The sequence below is a fragment of the Wyeomyia smithii genome, chromosome 2 (assembly GCF_029784165.1).
Source record: "Wyeomyia smithii strain HCP4-BCI-WySm-NY-G18 chromosome 2, ASM2978416v1, whole genome shotgun sequence".
Classification (NCBI taxonomy): Eukaryota; Metazoa; Arthropoda; class Insecta; order Diptera; family Culicidae; genus Wyeomyia; species Wyeomyia smithii.
In genome coordinates this window covers 89,889,357-89,912,563 of record NC_073695.1, presented here as the reverse complement: position 1 = coordinate 89,912,563, position 23,207 = coordinate 89,889,357, and the positions used below count along the sequence as shown (strand labels likewise).

Genomic DNA, 23,207 nt, shown 5'->3' with positions numbered 1-23,207 from the left:
CTCCACCAATCTTTTTTCACAAGGGAAGAGAGAACTTTGAAACAAAGGACGAATAAATATAGCGGCAAGCCAGGCGCTAAACCCGTTACAGATCTGTTTAGCGCACAGCAAAGTAGAATCGGATTGCTTGAAAAAAAAAAACAATGCAACCTCTCTTTGCTGCACTCTCACTTGCACGAACGAACACCAGGCACGTCATACCTTGGCCACCGTCGAGAGATGTGACAAATGTTCAAATGTTGCTATGCATCCCACGTTTTTTATTCTTAGCTGCCGGTCCTGCGATAAGTAGGTACCAGCTTCTGCAAAGCGAAAAGATAAATAAAGGTTCTGTGGTCCAAAAAATAAATAATAAAAAGCGCGGAACACGAATATTACTCCTCGCGAGAAGATCGCTTTGTCGAACATTTCGAACGCTCGGGTTGCCTTTTCTCGCATTCCAATTCGGTGTCTTGAGAAAATAACCAGAACGGTTATGCGTAGGCTTCTGGATAAACAAGTTCGACCTTTTTCGACCGATCATCCAAGGCGCCTAACAAGCGAAGACGAAATCTACAAAGTTGCCACCAAATTTCTCCCAACTACTGAAAGTGTCAACGAGACTTTGGCGTTCCGTTTGCCAAGTGCCTGTCGATGACTGACCTATTTGTGTACAAATACACACTTATCTTACTCTTGACACTCGAAATCCCACAAGTCAGATACCGGGCGATGAAACCATTCAATGCAGGAATATTACAATGTATGGCATAATTACTGGGTAAACTGTTTAATCTAAGTTAAATATTGACAGCTCATTTGATTTTTGTTCGTATTCGGGGGGTTCCTTAGAGGAATGTACAAGTAAATATTCCAAACTGAGACCTGTTGAAAGTTGGGACAACAAAAGTGTCATTCTACTGTATCCGCGTGCTAGGCGACTGCGCCAGCCGGCTGTTGACACATTGCGGGACAGTGTGAGAACTCTCCGATGCTTACTTTGCCCCAACGCTGTTTACGGTACTGTATATATACAATGTATATCGCTGTCTCTCTGGTCGCGACTAGCAGTATGTGCATTATTTTAATTACTGTTAACACAATATTCACATCTCTACATTGAATCATTGATTAAACGGAACCCCAAATAGCAGCGAACCACCCATTCACAAAGTCTGAATAGGTCTGTTAGCAACGAATCAAATGCAAACGAAGTCGGGGCGCGGTAACCTCTACGCCATCAACTTCACAAATGAACACAACATGCCGAAATTTAGGTTGTCACTTCAGACAAATTCATATACCATTTAGCACGCGATGCCAGTGAACCACCGGCGTGTTTTATGTGTCAGCCAGTTACTAATGACAACAGAAATTAGTACGAATCACCATTTGATTCAATGAAATCTCTAGGTCAACGGGCAGGAAATTAATCGCTCAAATCGACACTACCAAACGGATGGATTGCAGTTCAACGAGCAAAGTAGGTAACGCCAAACACAAAAGGGCTAAAATACAGGGGGTACTCAGGAAGCAGAAATTCCTCTCACGTTATTTCACACCCGTTCCGCATCGTTGGCCGCTGCACAGGCGAGACAATTATCTTTATTCGATATTTATTTCCGCTTTAGATGCACGCAAAAGTTTCGACGGTGCAAAGTATGTGCAACTCCGGAACAAATGTGCCAAACATTTTACATGCTATTCGGGTCCTTGAGGAGTCAATCAGTAACCATCAATTTAAAGTCACGATTATATCTAAAAATTGTTATCCCTTCTCCATTGAAACAATTTTTATCCAGACGTTTAGTTTTAGGTGCTCGGGTTTGAAAGTGCATGTATGCAGTTCTCATGAGAAATTGTCCCTCTGCTCTACAATACACGCTGTATAAAACCTACGTTTTCGGTCTGAACAGCCGCATGTGAGTTTGAACAAATTGAACACCCGAACCACGGCACAAGAGCCTACGATTCGACGTAACAGCCGACTATTGCAGCAAATTAAGCTCCACCGATCAGAAAGCGAACAATAACGTAGCTTCGTAACGATGTGTGGCGGCTAACGCTGGCGTTGATTTGGCAATTTTGCCATAATTAATAAGCTTCACCGCTTTGGACGCTGTTATGAGGCATCAATCAACTCCAATGCCACACGAAAATAACAGAATTTGATTTCCCGTCAAACAACAAGCAGTAGCAGCAGCAGCGGTGCGGCGAGTGGCCGCCAACTAACAACACACGCCAACCTTAGAAATCGGTGCAATCTTCGATTTTCCCTCGAAATTGATTTAATACGATTGCCAAATTGTGCAAACTAAAGCTTTTCGCTCAGCGATCTGCGCAACAATGGAGCATGCATAGCGTTAAGCGTACAAATATTCGATTAAGTACTTGTGTTAAGATACCTGTAAAATCGAGATAAGATACCGGACAGCGTATTGCACGCCAACGCAATCGGAATATCTGTGCTGGCAAATTAAAAAACCTAAATTAATCCACCTAGCGGTCAGACCCAGCCTTCCTCATTCAAACTTATTATACGTTAGAATAGATTTACACGATTTAAGAGAAAAAATACTCCTTGAAAATTTCTGCTGGTTTCAGCACAACTATACCATTATTAAATACTATACCATTATTAAATTAAAATTAAAAACCTAATATTCACACACATATGAGGATACATTAAAACATACATATGCAAATATAATGAAATAAATATGTTTCGAATACATCACGCAAAAATCCAGATGACTACTTCTGGTTACCGGAGTACATCCTAAAAGGCTAAATTTTGCCTAATCCGATTAATTTCGATGGCGAAGATGCCGACTTCATCCATTATGAGTATTGCGGGAGCGGTACACCCAAAGGCCAGAAATCAACTTAGGACGCCATTTTAAATTTCTAGATACTTAGTAGCTCCCGATTTCTGGAAAACAACCTAGAAGGGACAAACATTACCAATGTTTTTCAGGAACATTATCCCGGGCTCGAAAGCCGGGAGTAAGTTCCATATTTCACTCTGAAACCCGATTTTGCAGCTCTCGGTTTCTGGAAAACATCCACACACGTACACACCCACACACAAACATATACACCAATACATGCACACATGCAGAAAATGCTCGTTTCGTCGAACTGAGTCGAGTAGTATATGACATTCGACCATTTGGACCACTTTTCTACCTTTTAATTAGCCAGCGATCGTTAGGAGAAAGTCAATATGTTTACTTTCATTATGTGATTTCACATTTTTATGAACAACGGACAAAGTTACAATCCGAATACAATGAAATTCAATAGCAACCTATGGGGCAACTAGACCTTTCATTTGACACTAATTTTGTGAAAATCGGTTCAGCCATCTCTGAGAAAAATGAGTGAGTTTAAACAACCTCAGGATAACTTTTCTTTACATAACTTTCGAACCATATGTTCAATCATAACGAAATTTGAAAGTTAAGGGTTTTGGAGACAGCCCGATCATTTGAAACCAGTTTTATTGAAATCGGTTATGTGGTTTCTGAGATATTGATGTTTCGTGATTTTTACATTTTGATACATAACCTCTAAACTAAAAATCCGATTACAATGAAATTCAATAGCAACCTATGGCACAACTAGACTTTCATTTGCAATTAATTTTATGAAAATCGGTCCAGCCATCTCTGAGAAAAGTGAGTGAGAAAAAAAAGTTGCACATACACACACACACACACACACGGACACACACACACACACACACACACACACACACATACACACACACACACACACACACACACACACACACACACACACACACATACATACATACATACAGAAAATGCTCAGTTCGTCGAAAGGGGTCGAGTGGTATATGACATTCGGCCATTGGGACCACTTTTATACCTTTGGTTTTTCCAGTGATTCTAGGCCTTTCTAGGAGAAAGGCAAAAAATTAGTCATGTGCAAAACATACGTGAACATTCGCGAGTTCCGTCTGAAACTAAACGTCTCTCGAAAATCAATACCGGTAACAATTGTGCTGAACGGTCATCGTGTTGTATTGCACCATTCGCGGTAATCTGCTTACAAACACGGGTAGGATGACGCATCCCTTGAACTGAGCACGGGCGACGTATGACGTAGTGAACGGAATTTCTCAGCTATTTGCCGCGTCAAGGTGCTGCCACGAATTCTTCAGTTTCCCCCAGCTGATCAGCGACGTGATTCAGTGCGACCTTGTCTATTTTGGTAAACGTTGTCGGGCTGGTGCATTCCAACCAAGCTTATCTAATCAATTAAACTGGTTACAGTTGTCGAAGCGAATTGTGCAAACCCAACAACATCCGCACCATGCAAGATTATACTTTTATTTGTCTTTGTTTTACAGACGGATCTGCGAATATTCACAGATCAATGGATTGCCTTCAGGAACCTCCGGTTGCCGCTGTTTTCGATTTGAATGGTAGGAGAGGCTAACGACGGCGTCCAGTCTGCTTGCTGAGCGACGCCAAGGGCTGATCGACGCGCGTGGTCCACGTCAGGCGCGCCGCCGTTGATTGAGCGCAGGCGGAATAAATTAACCGATCATAGCACCTCGGTGGGCGCTGATTCTGCACTGAGCTAGCCCTGCGCAAGTCAATCAGCAGACGGGAACGCATGACATAGAAGACGCGGTAACGTCTACTGTGAGCACCTTGCATACCACACGTCCAGACGTGTTTGATCGTGAACGTGAACAATTTGCTGTACGAGTTACAACGCCACTTTTATATGAGATGTTAGCCGACACGACAGCAATAGTCCAATAACTGTGCGAATTATTATTGAATCTCAGGTGTCTCGCCGGTTGATTGTGTACGTACATATGCAAAGTCGATTATTGCGTGGCATGGGGAAAACTGAAAAATGCCGCTTGGTTGTGGTTTCTGGGCACCCCAGCTTGCTGTCGTGAATTCCTACTGGCAGCATAACGCATGTCAGGGGATGCAAAAAATAAGGGTTTAATTGTTCGTTATTAAACAGCAGTTACAGGGGTGCAGAATTCAGAGGCAATAACTGGCTAATGCTGGGCCAGACGACGTAAGAACTTTAAAGTTAATTTGGTTATGATCATTCGGACAGGTATTGGTGACTGTGCATATTTTAAAGCACAAATGTTTTACGAAGAACAGATTTTTTTAAATATTATGTTCACATTAGAAATGCAGCAATTGATTGTAATAAAAGACGTCAAAAGTTGACACCAATCGCTTACTTTTACATCAACAAATGTGCTTTCATGAACTTACACCAATTTGATGTCCTGATTGTAAAGCTGCCTTAAAATTTTTTTACAATCTCCTCTCTAAATCAACTTAATGATTAGCTATTACCATTCACGTGTTTTTGAAAATTGTAACAATAGTTTCCTAAGTATGAGTAAAAATGTCAAAGTATCAATTTTGATCTCATATTATATTGGTATTTTGACCTCATATATATTGGAAAAAATAAGACAATGTTTGTTATCAATCTGTTAGCAAACTAATTATTTCACATGCGGTTATATCTTTGACATCACCCTCTTTTTTTTTGGTTGAATTCAGAAACACTAGTTACATTAAAATATCAATTATTTTTCATTCATCCATATTTTTCAAGCGATGTCTCAAGCGGTGAAGTAGACCAAAATGCTGCATGCAGATTGCACCCAGCGGAGCAAGATTTTTCTCGGCATAATCATCATCATCCTCCATTCAGGTCGAAGACAGTCACGGGAGAAAAGCTTATACAAGGTACAATACCGAATCAAACGAAACTAGTAGAGACAGAGAGAAAAAACTGACAAGTGCGTGGGAAATAAACAAAATTGATTCAATTATTCATCCATGCAATCTCTAGGCTGCCGCTTCTAGTAATGCGCGAGTGGTTTTGGTAGGTGAAGTGGCGGCGACGTTAATGGCAAAGAGACAGTGACAACGCCGGCGACGGTAAAATCGAAAACTAGACAACTTTGGACGGTTTAGGCGAACTCTCCCTCATCCGTACTGGCGCGCAAGATGTATACTTATGACACCTTTTTATGACTTCGGGAGCACCTACGCGTGAGCCAACGGCAAACCTCTTCAAATCAAATCTCTGAAATGGGACGCGTGTAGTGTTGTCAATTTAGCTTTATGGCGTCGTGTTCGGATACCCGAAAACCTTCTCCGTGCCGATGGATTCATATGGCCACGAGTGGACTTTGACAGCTTTACTCCTTGATTACATTAACGTCACCCGAACAGTGAATGACCTTTTCGTGTTAAGTCAGTTGAGCGATTTTTTTTTTTCGATTACAGTATAACTTTAGGACTTGCAATAAAACGTGGAAAAAAAGTTATGACTGTTTCAAAATCTACCCAAGCCCCAATATAACAAATGCAACGAAAAAGCAAGACTGAAAAATATAACACTTTTTTGTACTAAATAAATAAATTATGATTATTTTATCAATAAATTATATTATATATAATTTAATAACTCATGATTCAGTGAGTCGAAATTCAAAGTCTATAAATTCACCAAATCGGAATTGTTTCCCTATCATAACCGAAAAACCAATGATATTATGATCTGATAGATCTGAGATATAAATATTGGCCACACTAGCACTAGAATTGCGTCTTATGATGACGATCTGGAGGCAAAGCCTACTAAAACATTTATAAAATCGACTTAAAATGTATGCTGACTTTTCAACGTGTACACATTCGGTATCCGAGAATTCAACACAATCAACATTATATTCGCACTAAAGGCTGTGTATAACGTCATTTAAATTAAATATTAATTTAATTTACCAATTGTAATCAAATACAATGTTTTTTTCTGCAAAATAAAAAATCTTTTTCAGGTCTTGTCGCGCTCGTTTCGAACCTTAATTGTTCCTATCATGTATAATTTTGTCAACCTTCAATGACGTAATCTATTGATTTCTTTCGCACAACACTAACAAATTTCTTTCCGTGTAGTTGCTTCTAACAATTACTGTGCAATCTTGCAGCGAATTGCGCTACCCAATGCCACCATTACCGTTTGTCGAATAAAAACAGAAAATCCAAACTTACCCATTGCTATCGTGTCCAGAAGTGGGAGAATAAAATTTCGGGTTTCCTACTGTTCCTTCCGGGCAGTTGTTTTGCCTCCTTCGCACACTATAGAAAAAAAAACCCGCTGTTCTGCTTCCGATTCTTCGGCAGGCAAGTTACCACTCTGGTGCAGAAAAAAATCCTGTTTGTGGCCCGTTTCTCTTCCTGTCACTTATTTAGCAAAAACAGGAACACACTTGTTTTTCATGCCTTTCCTATTTGACTTTTTCGCTTCGTCAACTAGAAGTGGGCACTAACTAGCCGCTTCACCGTGCACACGAAACTGCAACGAACTTTTCAGGATACACCGTGTTCCGATTCTGCCTTCCAAAAACTAGACCAAACTGGCGGCGCTATCACAAATATTCGATCGCTTTTTTGTTGTTATTCATTTACCCCGCATTAGATCGCAACAAATCAACTTCCCCGTTATTTTATATTGACTCTAATTACACAACAGCACACTTTCCTTCACTTTTGCAAACTTAAAGTTTCAGGGCTGAAGATAATACTGCGCTACGATCACTTTGCAAATGAGGAAACTTGTTAGTAGAACTCCGGAAACGGAACAAACGAGAGAACACGCTGAACTCGAACTGAATATAGTTGAATATTCTCAATGCGACGCAACAACCCTCTCCCGACGATATCTAGCTTATGACTGGTTCGTTTTTACGCGATGCACGGCACTAATATCGGCTGTCGTCTACCGCCACAGCACACCGGAGTTTCGTTTGTACAATTAAATAGTACCTTACTTTTGTTAAGGAAGTAGCAGCAGCAGCAGCAGCAAACGATAGTCGAAACCGAAACTCCGCACAAAAGGAAAACACACAATTTGCCGGCATGTGCGGTCTCATCTACCATTCTTTCCAGCGAACAATAATGTGAGAAAAAGAGCAAACTTTGCTTGTGCAGAGAGATTCTCCGGCAATCCAAATCATTACTCACCAACACTTGGACAGAAAACGACTTGACTCTCGCGTTCTCGTGATTATGCCGGAAGATATGCTCTCTGTTTATGCTTTTTTGTGCATCGTGTTGTGTGGTTTGGTATAGAATCCCGAACGAGATCCATAGCATAGAATGTGTCCAGGTTTTTGGAATAAAGAATTGCGGGAACTATCTCTCGTTTACTCCGTATAGAGTGAGATTACGTTGACGATCCTCGTCGTGTGGCCGAAATATACATATGTAGTTAACGTACCGTGTAGTGATAACGGTGTGTCAAATTGGGATTAAATTTCGAAGTTTCGATGTCACAGTTTTTAACGTTCAAAATTTATCAACTTTACCATTGAACACAGATTGTGAACAATACGCAATCGCAATCTTAACGAAATTTTTACATATGGTTTGCTCACTCATATGCATTGGATTGTTATTTCAGCTATTAAAGCACTCTTCTTCAAGAAAATTAAAGTAGTTGAAAATTACAGATTTTAATTCTTAAATTGAAAACTTGACGACTCTGATTCTAATAATCATACAAAAATAATAAGGTTACAATTGCAACTGGATTTTGTTTTACGTGTGGAATAGAATAACCTAACAAAATTAGGAGCAGGATATAAAAGATACAAAACTTTCGCCAAGATGCAGATTTCAAACAAAATAATTTACGGAACACAAACAATTTGTTTACTTTCCATAGTTATCGGTAATTAGATGGTTTACTCCTAAGTTATCGGTAAGTCATGTCAGTTGGCTACACAAGAGGTAGCTACCTAAATCATGATATCGCTTACACAGGGCGAAGAACTTCCAGTCAAAAGAGAATCACAGCTTCGGAAATAAACATGGAGAACGTAACCGAGACGTACAGAGAGAGAATACAAACAGATATGCTCCTAAACCCCGCCTTCGCAGCCTGCAAGGCATGCTGTGCATTAGGCAGCAGAGGAGAACTATGATGGTCTCGTTCTTGCGTACAAAGAAGAGCCTTCCTGTTACGATCTATCGCTGGGTTTCGCTCTGTTCTACTTCATACTTTGTACTTAGCCTATGAGCATCTATTGGTTACATTCTGCGCATTGATCGATCGCGAATATTGTGAAACGAGATGCTATAAAGATAAAAAAAACTTTTATGGTAGAATTACGTCCAACTTTAAGGATGAAAGCGCTTTTTTCAAATCTATAAATAATAAAATTTGTTAAAAACTACTTAAGAGTAATTTTGTAATAATTTTGGAATGTTGAATTTCGGAGCATTTCCACACAAAAAGAAAACTTTATGTCGAATCGCACAGTAAAAAAAAATCTGAATATTGCATGTCATGTAAATTATTTTCTCATTTAAATTTCAGTTGCTTCTGACGAAAACCACGATTTTATAAAAATAATATGCAATATCATTTAAATTTCAGTTTTTTCCGACGTAAACCATGATTTTGTTTGAAAATTACGTGTGATATCATTTAAATTTGCGTGGAATGTTATGGAGTTTTCTATCACAAGCGCTGGAGACAATTCTTTACATGCGATTCGACATAAAGTTTTTTTGCTGTGCATATAAAGAATTACGACCATGGCTTATGATAAAAAATTCCATAATATTCTACATAGAATTAAATGGGTTCAATGATGGCAATTTCGGTCACGGGTTTCTTTAAAACACGTTTTATTATGTCAAAGCCAACGTTTCAAAGATATATTTCCTCGTTCTCAGGGCAAAAACAAAACAAACAACAAGCTTTGACATAATAAAACGTGTTTTAAAGAAACCCGTGACCGAAATTGCCATCATTGAACCCATTAACTATTTGTTGGTCAAACACCGCTTAACATAGAATTAAATGATATTGCACACAATATTCAAACAAAACCGTGGTTTATGTCGAAAGCAACTGTAATTTAAATGAGAAATTATTTTAAGTGACGTGTAATATTCAGAGTTTTTTACCATGCCTTACTTGTGGTCCCCGTGACTCTGTGGTTAGCGATGTAGATCGACTAGCTCTCCCAGACGGTTGTGATATCAGGTTCGATTCCCGATCAGATCGAAAATCTTTTAGAGCTGAAAATTTTTCCGGCTCAGCACTGGAGCACTGTGTATCGTTGTACTTATCCTACACATGCAAAATGTGCTAAAAACAATATCGAAAACGAATTCTCCCAACTAATCTAGTTGATAGTTGACCGCTTTTAGTCTCACAGGCTAGCGTGCGATATTGTTGTTGTTACTTCATATAACCCATAATTATATTAGAATACGACAGTTCATTTCCATGCGTTAACCAAACAATAATTCAAAGAATAGAAGTGTTGTAATATTTAAACATAATAGCTCTATCGTTAAACCATGATATCGTTCCGGCTCAGGGCTTTATTGTAAAACTAATAATTTTTTTGTAAACTATAATACAATTCAAGAAAGCGATTATGTTTTTGTTGCAAAGGTTATTTTTGACGTACTACATCTCTCAGGACATAAAAGTGTAAAAAGAAAACCTGAAAATGGAAAAAGTGAAAACATGTCCAATTTCAACTGCTAATAAATGGGTTAGTTCTCAATGTATTTTCTTCGTTCTTGCAACAATCGATTGGAAAATCTTCTATGCATCTGCCCAACGCAAAAAAACTGTAATTCGATTATTCTACTATTGAAATTTTCGTACTATTGAAAATTGTTAAGCCTCGTTGAAACAGTTTTCGACCTTTGATTGGTCTCTTAATGCTTGCTATCCCTAACATAGACTGAATTTTAAACCTAGTCAACCGGAAATGCACTCTTTGGCTTATACAAGAGCCTGTCTCTGCTAAAACAACTATTTTATTAGTGGAAGGCGACTAGGACGGTCCTTATCAAGTAGCAGCAGTATCTGCAGCGGAAGAGAAAAAGCTGCCTTTGTGCAGCAGCGGCAGCTGCAGCGAGAGTGGTAGCATCGGTTAAGTGGTAGGTGCAGCGTACTTCATTTGATGAAAAGCTGCTTTTGTGCAGTAGCGGCAGCATCAGCGGAAGGTGCAATGGTCGGCACTTCTTCAAGTGAAAAGCTTAACCGTATTTTGGTAACAGATAAACTTTGAATTTCCCATCAGAGATCATTCTATTGGGTATCACATGAAGAATACGAACAGAGAGTAACAGACTAAGCAGTATTGTCCAGCTGTCAATAATATTACCGGTACACAAAATAACCACTCGTTTGTTCCGATTTCAAAGAATAACGTAAAAAAGAAACTGTTTTCGTTTAATAGAGTGTCACTCATTCATAATATTTGTTTTAGCTCTGTAAAGTTAAAATAAAAATAGGTAAATAAAATGAAAATATAACAAATGTTATTCGAATCCTTTTAACTAATTTAACCCCTACTTATTGTAAACTGTCCGCCCAATCATCTCGGTGCCAAAAAGAGAATTGTAGAATATACCTCTGATCGTTGCTGAAAAATCCCGAAAAATCTAAGAAAAAGGTATATTTTAAACTATAATTCAAATTTGCAAAACTCATACTCAAAATAACTCAGTAACGGCTCTATTTAGAAAGATAATTACTAGAAATTTGTTTATTCGATATCAATTATTACCATCTTACTTTACTTTTACTTTTTTGGCTAACGGACCGTTCACCGGTCCAGGGCCGAACGAATTAGAGATGTCCAGCTTCTTCTGCCTTGGGCAGCCGTTCTCCAGTCTCCCCGTACACCAGCAGATCGTGCATCTTCTTCCACCGCGCACATCCACCGCGTGCTAGGCCTACCACGGAGTCAACGGCCTCTTCCTGGTTCTCTACTGAAGATAGTTTTGGCGGCTCTCTCGTCAGGCATCCTGGCTACGTGTCCAGCCCACTGAAGCCTGCCCCGCTGTATTACCTTCACTATATCAGCATGTTTGTATACCTGGTACAACTCGTGATTCATGCGTCTGCGCCACACTCCACCTTCCAATTTACCGCCAAGTATCGATCGCAGAGCTTTACGCTCAAAAACTCCGAGCACTCGTCGATCAGCTTCCTTCAGCGTCCATGCTTCATGTCCGTAAAGGGCCACCGGGAGTATCAGCGTCCTATACAGCGCTATTTCTGTGCGAGTTTGCAAACTACGGGACCTTAGCTTATTACGCAGTCCGTAGAAAGCCCTGTTCGCAGCTGCAACTCGTCGTTTCACTTCACGGCTCATATCGTTGTCACATGTCACAAGCGTACCAAGATAAACGAATTCGTCAACCACTTCAAATCGTTCCCCATCTATCTCCACCTCAGCACCAACACCACGGGGACTCCCACGCTCTCTGCCAGCTACCATGTACTTCGTTTTGGCAGAGTTAATGACAAGTCCCAAACTCGCTGCTTCTCTCTTAACAGATACGAAGGCCTCCTCCACGGCCTTACGGTTGATACCGATGATATCGATGTCGTCCGCAAAGCCAAGAAGCATGTGAGATTTTGTGATGATCGTACCGTTTCTTTCGACGTTTGCTCTTCGTACTGCACCCTCAAGAGCGATGTTAAACAGTAGGTTGGAGAGCGCATCCCCCTGCTTCAGTCCATCCAACGTTACGAACGCAGCTGATGTCTCGTCAGCTATCCGCACGCACGATTTTGATCCCTCCAGTGTCGTGCGACTCAGCTTTATTAGTTTCGTAGGGAAACCGTGTTCCAGCATGATCTGCAACAGCTCGTTCCTTTTCACTGAGTCGTACGCCGCCCTGAAGTCCACAAACAGATGGTCAGTCGATAAGTTGTACTCCCGGAGCTTATCGAAAACCTGCCTGGTATTCACCAACAAAGAATTCCGTTATCGGTCTCAATCTGAAAAACAGGATACGGGATAGCACTTTATATGCGGAGTTGAGCGGAGTTGAGATAGTTGCCACAATCCAATCGATGGCCCTTCTTATAGATAGGGCATATGAGGCCTTCCAACCAGTCGTTCGGCATTTGTTCGTCCGCCCAGATTCTTAGTATTATCTGGTGGATCGCATAGTACAGCCGCTCGCTTCCCGCTTTTAGAAGTGCGGCCGGGATACCGTCCTTCCCAGTGGCCTTGCAGTTTTTCAGCTCAATAATCGCCTTTTTCACCTCCTCCTGTGCTGGTGGCTCCACAGCTTGTTCGTCACTCATAATCGTCATCCTGTTCCTGTTCTGCTCATCCGGCTCCTCACCGTTCAATAACGCCTGAAAATGCTCATTCCACCTGGCTGCAACCGTCGGTTTATCAGTAATCAGGTTGCCGTCCTTGTCATTACACATGACTGGCACAGGGAAATTCCTGCTTCTGACTCTGTTGACAGTTCTATAGAATCTCCGCACGTCGTTTTGAGCATAGCTGTCCTCTACGCTGGCGAGCACCTGCTCCTCGTACTCGCGCTTCTTCCGACGGTTAGTTCTGTTTTCAGCAGCTCTTGCCACCCTGTACCTCTCTCTGTTCTGACGCGTAGCCGCAGTGAACATGCGGCTCCTGGCACGGTTCTTCTCATTTGTCGCTCTCTGGCACTCGGCATCGAACCAGCCGTTGGCTGTCTTCCACGCGTCGTACCTACCACCTCTCTCGCAGTCGTTTCGATAGCGCCGTGAATACTGCTCCACAGCCCATTTATGTCTTCCACTTCTTCCTCCCGCTGTTCTGCGATCCGTTCATCCAGCTCTCTGGCGTATTCTGCTGCCACGCCATCAGCTTTCAACCGCTGAATGTTGAAACGCGTCGTCCTCTCTGTGCGAGATTTCAGCACGTTCGACAACCGTGCGCGGATCTTACAAACGACGAGATAATGGTCAGTGTCAATGTTTGGTCCCCGAAAAGACCTAACATCAGTTACATCCGAAAAGTGCCGACCGTCAATCAGTACGTGATCGATCTGGGAGCAGGCTTCTCCATTTGGATGCCTCTAGGTGTGTTTCCGAATATTCAAACTTGGAAAATAGGAGCTACATATGGTCATTCCTCTGGCCGCGGCAAAGTTTATCAGCCTTAGGCCGTTTTCATTGGTTGACGAGTGGAGGCTATGCCTTCCAGTGACCGGACGGAAGAATTCCTCCCTCCCAACCTGTGCGTTTGCGTCTCCGATGACGACTTTTACGTCGTGTTTTGGGCACTCGTCATAGATTCGCTCAAGCTTGTCATAGAACTCATCTTTGTAACACAATTAATCTTAAAAATTTTGAAATTGAAAAATGCTCTAAATTATAAACACCAAAAAAATGTATTCTAGATTTTTTCAAAAAAAATCAACTCTTTTTTTTTATTAAAAATGTAGTAATAATTGAAATTTTAAATAATGTACTCTATAATACGCTCGCCCTTTTAGGAAGTTTATCTTGAGTCTGTATAACTCCCCCACTAGCGGAAAATACTTGGTTTACTGAAAGCAACTCTAATTTAGATGTTAGGCCAGAACGCAATTTTTGACAGATTTTTTATGATAATACCATCGAGCGAGGCATCTTTCGACGCTTTTTTGACTGTGCCGGCCGTGATTGGTCTAAAAAAATTAGGTCATTGAATGATAAACGGAGAGGAGGAAAACGGGAGATCTAATATACACAAGATTAAAAAAAAATCACAGGAGGGTTGTATGCAAAGCCACGACCGCAAAGATTAAGTAGAATACTTTTACAAGAAAACCCGGCTGCTTGCGTGTCAGTCATTTTAAAATTTGTTGTTCAATTCAATATCGGATAAGATACCGATCACATTTGGCGTTATCACTGACAGTGCGAATAAAGTATTCCTTGTGATAAAATAAACAGTGAAAAGCTGATTTAACACTCAGAACTAGACGGCTCATGTGTTGTCAAAATGTGTCAACTTTTCATTGAATGCATTTACTAGTGCCCGCTATCGCACAGAGACTGCATTTCACTAAAGTGCTTCAATGCATCAGCTGCTATCGATGCTAAACCCGCTGCAACTGCTACGCTATCCGTAGCCATGCTAATGTTTTGACCGCTATACGCTGCTATTGGTATCCGCTGTCCCTGCATCAGCTGGCCCAGCTGCTATCGATGCTGAGATCCGCTGCAACTAGTGCACTATCCATTGCCATGCCACAGCTGTGGCCGCTATCCGCCTGGTATCCATTGCACTGCTACTGCTGCTGCTAAGGAAAGACTACTGTTGTAGCTGTCTAGAACTATTATGAGCGGTTTCGGGTGAAAAAGGCTCTTATATAGGCCAAATAGCATGTTTAAAATTGCAAGGTATATGATTCTGTCGACCGTGCTTGGGAAGCAATCATATTAACGACTTATCAGATCAGTCGAATTTTGCGCTTCAACAAGGATTGATCATTCGCAATAATATAGTTGCTTGTCATGATTTGGACTTGTAATTTTTGAATTTTAATTATGCGAAAAATTATTGTTTATGCTGATAATGAAAGCTTTTCGGATGTTGTGCTCATGACACGAGATGAAACTAAATATATATCTGTTCCAGATTTCTTGAAAGTGTAAATTGATTTAAAAGAAAATATTAACTCTTCAATTAGGTTTTTATTTCATCCTGAAAAGGACAATTTGTTGTTTAATTCAATGTCTGATAAGATGCCGATCGTATTTTTGCGTTATCACTGGCAGTGCAAATAAAGTATTCCTTGGGGGAAAATAAACACTGAAAAGCTTTCCAGAACGTTCTTTTCGTTGGATGCATTTGCTAGTGTGCCTGCTATCGCTCAGAGACAGCATTTCACTAAAAAGCCACACTGCATCAGCTGGCCCTGCTTATATAGATGCTGAGACCAACGTCAACCGCTGCGCTATCCCCGTTGCCACAGTAGTGAACGCTTCCGTTGCCATTGGTATCCGCTGCCCTGCATCCCCTGGTCCTGCTATCGATGCTGAGACGCGCTCAGCTATCCGTTGCCATTCCACAGCTGTGGCCGTTATCTGGTGCACTGCTACTGCTGCTGTATCCACTGTTGCTGCTAAGGGAGGACTGCTCCTGTTGCAGTCTAGAATTATAATGAGCGGCTTCGAGTGAAACAAGCTCTTATATAGGCCAAATTGCACATTTCAAATGGCAAGGTCTATGATTCTGTCGACCATGCTCGGAAAGCAATCATATAACGACCAGTCAGAGGCCGAATTTTTCGTTTTGACAAGGCTTGACTATTTTCAATAGTACAATAGTTTGAATAATAAAATTACAAATATCTGCATATAGCGGGGGCCTAGTGTGGTTGGTAACGTCTTCGCCAACCACGCTCGACGCCTGGGTTCAAATCCCACCGCCGACATAGGTGTCGATGGTTGTGAGGTGGCGTGATTCACTCACAACCAACCCAACTGGTCTAGATTCAATCCTAGCCGACACCGGGAGATTTTCTGAGGCGAAAAATCTCTGGGATCACGCCTTCCATCGCATGAGGAAGTAAAGCCGTTGGCACCGGTCCGTTAATAAACGGGTCGTGAGTTAGGGTCCTGGGTGTGGAGTCGCCTCCCTGGGCGTCGGTGATTGGCCACAACAGTGGCGGAACTAGACCGACGGAAAATAAGCGAGAATAAATAAAAAAAAATATCTGCATTTGGGAAGAATCTTAGAAGATTTTCCAATCTATTGCTGCAGGAACGAAGGAAATCCATCGAATACTAACCGATTTATTAGCATTTGAAATTGGACATATTTTTTACTTTTTTCGGTTTTAGATTTTCATTTTACATCCCTATGCAACCGAACTTCCTGAGAGAAGTATTCTACTTCAAAATCGAATCCGAGCACATCCCATGATTTTTTGTTCAAATCCTAAAAACAAACCATCTATGCACACCATGTAGATATAAAAAAAAGATTCCTTCTTGAAAACTATTTAAAAAATAAGATTGCTAAACTAATTCTTTTAGGTAGACTTGACCCCTAAAATTCGTGCTGGAGACAACAAAAACCAACAAATATAATAAAATATACATTACCACAATCATTGCAATAAGTGTGTCCAAATGAGAGATCAAGTCTCACCTAGTTTGATTTTTTTCATTTTTTGCATGTTTCACAAAAATTTTTGTTACTTCTTTTTAAAGCAAAATGATTCGTTTATTTATCTATTCTCACCTGATCGTATTGGTCTCCATGAAAGTTAGTGGATGGAGAAAAGCCTGTTGAGGCCATCCTCATGGGGGCATAAGAACCCCATCATCTCTCGTTAGCAATATACCTACACTAAATTTTCTACAATTTTTCAATAATAAAACTACAAACATTAGGAAATAACATTGAACTCAACAATTATAAATTTGGGTTGGCCAGAGTTAGTATTTAAAACAAAAATCTGTATAAAGGGTGATTTTTCAAGAATTTGTTTTTTTTAAAAAAAAAAAGCATAAAAATTACAAAACTGTATGAAATCTTTATTTGAGCCGAAAAATTGGTTCATGCCATTTACTTTTTAAAGATAATTTCATTCAAATGTTGGCCACGGCTACGTTTTTAATGGTCCATACGGAAAGTCCTATTTTGGGTCACTTTTTCGAGCATTTCGGCTGGTATTTCGCGAATAACGCGTGTAATGTTAACTTCCAAGGCTGGAATTGTTGTTGGCTTATCCGCATAAACGAGAGACTTAACGTAGCCCCACAGAAAATAATCTAGCGGTGTTAAATCGCATGATCTAGGCGGCCAATTCACCGGTCCATTTCGTGAGATGAATTGCTCACCGAACTCATTCCGCAGTATGTTCATTGATTCGCGCGATGTGTGGCACGTTGCTTCGTCTTGCTGAAACCACATGTCAACAAGACCCAGCTCTTTCATTTTCGGCAAAAAAAAAAATCAGAAATCATCGCGCGATAGCGAGCGCCATTGACCGTAACGTTGCGATTTTGATCATCTTTGAAGAAGTACAGACCAATGATGCCTCCAGCGTGTAAACCGCACTAAACCGTGCATTATTCTGGGTGCATTCTTGTATTGCCTCTGGTAGCACTTTGATCCAAATGCGGCAATTTTGCTTATTAACATACCCATTTAACCAGAAATAAGCTTCGTCACTGAAATGGTCGTAATGCGCGAAAAACATTTTTCACAGAGGACGAATTTTGGTAATAAAATTCGATTATTTGTAAGCGTTGTTCAGGCGTAAGTCTGTTCATGGTGAAATAGCAAATCAAACTGAGTACATTAGACGTTGACAGCTGTCAGAATTCCCGCGTGAACTGTCAAATCTGAATACACGAAAAACCAAATAGCAAAAAAATCACCCTTTATTATTTTATATGGTCGATAAAAAATTATTAGACATAGACAATTTTCGCAGGAATTTGTGTGATGTTTCGCCGAATTCTAAGATCTCTTCAGTTGGAGTGAATGCTCAAACACATGCAGTGACATATTCATTGTAACCGAACATTGAGCGATGCACTTTGGGTTGTAGCAATCCAGCGGATCGAAAATTAGAGAAGGAGACATACAAGCACTATCATAACCTAGCAATTCGGTTGACAGTAGTTTACCGCCTCCAATATTTTTATAAGGATAACAATCTCTAACTCAAATCTACTAAAACTGATGGCCGAATATGAAAAGGGGATAGTTATTTGATAAAATTATCACCTTATCAAAATTGATGACCAGAAAAAACAATGATATTGGAACGAAAGTTTCAGCGGCTCTAATTTATTTCCACACGGTTATGAAAGCTTATGGATTTTATGGACCCCGTTAAGCATACAGACGCGAGGCATACGGACGCGAGGTATAGTACGCTAGGCATAATGGACGGCAGGCATACGGACACGAGGCATATGGACGCGAGGCCGAATGGACGCGAGGCCGAATGGACGCGAGGCCGGTTGGACGCGAGGCCGAATGGACGCGAGGCCGAATGGACGCGAGGCCGAATGGACGCGAGGCCGAATGAACGCGAGGCCAAATAGATGCGAGGCCGAATGGACGCGAGGCCGAATGGACACGAGGCCGAATTGACACAAGGCCAAGGGGAAGTGATGCGGAATATGGTATTATCGTCAACATCATCACAGCCCTCTTTCAATAACATGTATTTCGCTTCAAAGTGTCATTTGAAAAGCAATACACTCGCGGCCTTCGGCCGACTCGCTGTTCGAGCGAATGCTGTCCTTACTCGCTACCGCTCGTTCGGACTTAACTAAGGGAAGAAAACTCTGTTTGAGTAGACCTAGCAAACCAGTAGATCAGTCGTTTGAGTGCTAGAGGCCGCCGCTTCCGACGGCGGGTCGGCGGCCGGCTCGGACTGCGGGAACCACGGCGGCTTAGTGCCGCCTCGTTTCCTTGCCCTCGATTATGCGTCTTCGCCGCATGATTTCAAGAAAAGTATTATACCCAACTTAAACTCTTTAGGAATATATTAACACCTGAACTACATAATTAGATTTCATGCGATCGTACAAAACCGCATTCGGCCTCGCGTCCATTCGGCCTCGCGTCCATTCGGCCTTGCGTCCGTTCGGCCTCGCGTCCATTCGGCCTCGCGTCCATTCGGCCTCGCGTCCATTCGGCCTCGCGTCCGTTATGCCTTTTGGCAGTATGCCTCGTATCCATTATGCCTCGCGTCTGTATGCCTAGCATACTATGCCTAACATCCATATGCCTAGCGTCCATATGCCTCGTGTCCCGTCCCCGGTGCAAATATTGGTTTATCAACATGTAGAAAATGTACAAGCTCAAAATGTATTTTTACTTAAAAAAAAACATGGTAAAATTGAAGTGTCGAAAGTGACCCCGCATATAAAAGAAGCCCTTAACAACAATACTGTTGCTACAAGGGTTTTTTGAACACCTAGTACATACTTTCTGCAGTCTATATTCCAACCGCAGATCAATATAATATTTCTCGAGAAAAATTATTCCCGAAGATTACAAATTTACCAATTTATCAAACTCTTCGCAGAAGACTAAACTAAAAGAAAAGATGAGATTTTTTAACTAGCTGCCATTGTTACATCGAGATGCGTTCTCAACTGCCGAAATTTCGGATAGAGCCCCATCCCATACTGGGCTTACCTAGCTATAGTATTCGCTCACAAAAATTCATAGGTTTTGCCATCAACTTCCGATTTTGTCTACTACCGATTTAATTTATTGCTCGAAGGACATTTATAATAAATAATTATATATGTTTGAATTGTTTGATTCATGTTCCTACTAATCATGATGTTAATGGTCATATGGGCCTCCAGTAAACTGTTTGCGTTATGTTGAGTCCTTAAAGGACGTTTGAATTTTTGGATCACCGCATAAAGATTTGCAATTTACCAAATATTTCCAGCTTTCTTATTAACAACCTCTAAAAATAAATCCAGTACATTAAGATGAGTTTTCCGAATATTATGGAAGTAACCATTCTAGCCACTCAAAAGCTTTCTAAGTAATTTTGTTTTAGAGTCTATGTGCTGATAATGGTTTAAGCAGAAAACTAAAATGCCTTAATGTTGTTCCAGATTTCATCAATGCTTTTAAATTTTATTTCCCATTTTAGTAGACGAGAGTATTTTTTTATTCTGAAATCGTTATATTCAGAAACAACCATTGCTGGCACAATACAACTGTCATTATTACCTTAGTTGAATTGGAATTAGAATAGAGCAAATACCCAAAGATATGAACGTTCTCTAAACTACAATTCGGTACAATTTTTAAATATTTGACGATTTCGTGGGATGTGCATTAGAGTTCTCCCAATCGAAATAGCTCATCAGAATAGTGCAGCCTGAAAACAAAACTCCTTTTTACGGTATGCTGAATAACTTCTTTGGTCACGTTCTTTATGCGAGAGCAGCACAATAGTTCCCACACAGTCAATAGCGTTAACCTGCCTTAACCATAGGAATGTTGTGCATGCTCAAACAGAGGCACCTATAATTACCTTAAACAAACACGTCTGAAACTAATTGAGTTACCTGCCGGGGTGCAGGATCGAGGTCCTGTTTTTTACGCGTTCAATACTTCGGTTGCTCCTTGCCTACATACACCAATTCCAATCAGCATTGTTTATTTTTCCACTTAGTTGCAAATATTTGGTAATCTATAGCTTTCATGGATTTTGCTTTATTCGGATGATCCGTAAAAATAGGCATTTCGCAGCGAAGAAAACCGATAAAAGGAGAAAAATTTAAATAACCTTCCAATGGCCTTTATTTTGAATAATGTCAGGACGTGATGACAACAAAAAAGATTAACGAATCCTTTCTCTGTGCCCTTACTTTGTTCGTCTATGCCAGAAACATGTCCGAGTTATCTTTTCTCACCAGGTTTGATCAGGCGAGACGGAATGAACGGCTAGCGCTAAGAAGTAGCCAAATTGCCTTCTGTACGTGATGGGATTTGAGTTGAGGAATTTTTCGGATATTTGAAGCCCTCCTGCATGTTGATACAATTCCGACCCCGACAAAATGTTTTAGCATTACAATAAAACTACCGATCGTTGTTTTGCATAAATAACCTTCTCGGATTTTGATTTATGGCAAATGTACGAGGTAAAATGGTAAACATCTACACAGTTCCGAAACGCGACCTCAGAAGTGTGGGTGGTTTGAAAGGAAATCGTGAAAAACAAGGACTAGCTGCAATTATGGGAGTAGTTTGTCCCACGGTCTGCCTTACGCTTAATATGAATTTTTTTCAGATGCATACATAATTGATGATTGTTTTATAAACTTAGAGAATAACTTTTAATGGGAGGTAAACTGAGGTATGAGAATGGAAAGCATTACAACTTAGTCAACTTAGCCATTCGGCTCTTCAAAGCATTGCATATATAAAGTTGCGGTTTTATAGGAAAGTTACCCCATTAGAAACATTTTCTTATTTGCATATCTGAATATGCTATAACTTGTTAGATGTATTTTAGCATTTCTATTCATAATTTTAAAAAGTGTTCTATGTGCAATGTATCTAAAAAAAAAAAGATTCCAATATATTTCTAGTATAATAATCAAAGAAATTTCCATAAATTTTGTGAATTTTTTTTTGCTTGTTTATATAATGAATGGTTACGGAAAAATAATTGATTGATGAGTTGACCGGAATCAGAAACCCTTTTCAACCAAAAGTTTATAACCCAAGCAGCCACTCATTCTTAACATTGCGTGACAACATTAAATAAGCATTCAATTGTATAAATATGAACACAATGTCGAAGTACAATACAAACAGGCCGGTTCCATTCAAATCATTTTCGTGACTGACGTGTTCAGTTTGATTCGGGTAGCAACGGAAAATATAACTGCGAGATATGAATTTTCCTCTAGGCTTGCCACAACAATCTATTAACGGAACCCGAAAAAGGGGGTCATGAACCTATGGCCGATCGGCGGCGATGAGAACACACCAACAACAATGAAGATGCCTACCCCCTTGTACCGGTCTGCCGAAGAATCTTAAATAATTTTTCGGCAGAATTGAATTAGTGGTCAGCGGTGCGGCGGTCTTTTCATCAAAGGTCGCGGCGATTACCTTTTGCGCGGGGGTAATTTTCTTTTTGTCCCTCTAACAGCCGGTAAATGACAAAGAGACTTTCCTCCGGCGGTTTCGTGCGCTCCTAGAAGGTCGTTCGCTTCGACAGGTGTTCAAACATAGCTTCGCCGTACGGTAGAAGAGATGCTTTTACCTAACGCAGCTTCGCTGCATTTGACTGTGCAACTGCGGAAAAATGTTAACGGTTCCAATTTCCAAATTTTTCTTCGACTCGACTGGAGCACTCAGACTGTTCTTCCGATAATGCTGCAATAGGCCTGAATTCATGAATTTTACAAGTCGAAAATGTTAACTTTGCTATGTGAGTAAGCTTGTTACGATACAGTGTGTACGGTTAGAGCAAACGGAGGTAAAAACAATCAATACCATCAACATTGAATCTCCTATAGCGGTAGGTTGGATTCATGTTACTTTTTTATAATTGTACAGAAAACATTGATTAGGAATTTTTGGTCAACGAAGAATGGAATGTTTTGACGTGAACTTTGGTTTCTCTTCGTGAGTAATAGAACACTTTAGAATTTAATGTTCTATCGATTAAATGATTGATGATGATTGTACGATGTCCCGACTGAATCTTTCGATCGATCTTTTCAAATCTCTTGAAATCTTGTGTCATGTAAAATATAAATTTAAGGGGAAAATATACCAAAAATTAATGTTGTTAACTCTATCAAGAAATATCATAACACCGTGTAATTTGCGCTAATAAAATCATGTTGGAATACCGACCATATAGCTC

The 23,207-nt window shown here is 40.5% G+C and overlaps 1 protein-coding gene across 3 annotated transcripts in view; it reads right to left on the bottom strand.

Moving 5' to 3' along the window:
- The window catches only part of LOC129726046 (protein rhomboid), a 165,908-nt gene that overhangs the window by 26,953 nt on the left and 115,748 nt on the right, over window positions 1-23,207 (bottom strand). The window contains exon 1 of one of the 3 annotated variants that reach the window (XM_055682608.1): window positions 7,059-7,781. The exons of the other annotated variants lie outside the window; for them this stretch is intronic. The gene's annotated coding sequence lies outside the window, so the exon portion shown is untranslated. Of the gene's footprint in view, window positions 1-7,058; window positions 7,782-23,207 lie in introns of those variants that run through there. 3 annotated transcript variants of the gene reach the window in all.